At 45.7% G+C, this 1,114-nt stretch overlaps 1 non-coding gene across 1 annotated transcript; it reads right to left on the bottom strand.

Annotated features, from left to right (window-relative positions):
• Positions 1-617: 617 nt before the first annotated feature.
• On the bottom strand, positions 618-692 carry Trnal-caa (transfer RNA leucine (anticodon CAA)). Its single transcript has one exon. It is a non-coding gene; the product is annotated as a tRNA-Leu (tRNA).
• Between the last annotated feature and the right edge of the window lie 422 nt (positions 693-1,114).

The following is a 1,114-nucleotide window of genomic DNA, read 5'->3' as shown; positions in this document are numbered from 1 at the left end:
CAAGGAGGAGAAGACAGTGACAGTGGTTGTTGGGAAGAACATAATTCGGAAAAAACTTTGCCGATAGAGGAAAGGGAAAAGTTGTGAGAGAATGAGCTACTGTGATAGAAGGTAGACCATTAACCGTCTTATGAATTTTGAAAGTAATTTAATTTCTCTGAAAATTCGAGGTAAATTGTTCCAGAGTCGGGTTCCTGATATACCAAATGATTTAGAGAACATGGCAGTGTTGTATGATGGGACAAAGAGAATTCTGCATTGTTGAGAACGAGTATTTCTGCTGTGCTGTTCAGATAGCAGTGAAAGAGTTGAAGATAAATAAGAGTGGGTGCAATGATTGAGAAAACGATAGATCACACACAGATTCCGATTGTCTGTACACTTATCGGCACCCAGCCATTATAACTGTTCGTAGGCAGGAGTAATATAATAGGAATAGCGTACGTCACTAATTTATCGGACAAAAGGACACATCTTCACTTTCAGCCTGCGTGAGTTTTCGTACGAAAGTCCTTGGAGAATATCATCACCATACTCAAGTATGGGGCGTATTAGTGACTGTACGAGCTTCTTTTTGAGCTCCTTGAAATTGAAACTTCCTGGAAGATTAAAACTATGTGCCGGACCGAGACTCGAACTCGGGACCTTTGCCTTTTGCGGGCAAGTGCTCTACCAACTGAGCTACCCAAGCACAACTCACACCGCGTCCTCACAGCTTTAATTCCGCCAGTACCTCGTCTCCTACTGTGACGTCCCCTCTCCCTTTTTGTTGTCGCTGTTGATGTTGAGCCGCTGCTGCTACAACTCGGTCAGTGGAATGGTTCAAATGGCTCTGAGCACTATGGGACTTAACTGCTGAGGTCATCAGTCCCCTAGAACTTAGAACTACTTAAACCTAACCAACCTAAAGACATCACACACATCCGTGCCCATTGCAGGATTCGAACCTGCGACCGTAGCGGTCGGGCGGTTCCAGACTGTAGCGCCTAGAACCGCTCGGCCAGTCATGCCGGCTCTGTGGAATGGAGACGCGACACGCAGTGATGGTTGTTCCCGTCGGATAACGGGGAACAGCGCCTGAAAATCTCTAAAGAAAATTGTTTCTCGCCTAATG

This window comes from Schistocerca serialis, chromosome 3 (assembly GCF_023864345.2).
Source record: "Schistocerca serialis cubense isolate TAMUIC-IGC-003099 chromosome 3, iqSchSeri2.2, whole genome shotgun sequence".
Taxonomy (NCBI): domain Eukaryota; kingdom Metazoa; phylum Arthropoda; class Insecta; order Orthoptera; family Acrididae; genus Schistocerca; species Schistocerca serialis.
This window is presented reverse-complemented; position numbering and strand designations above follow the sequence as displayed.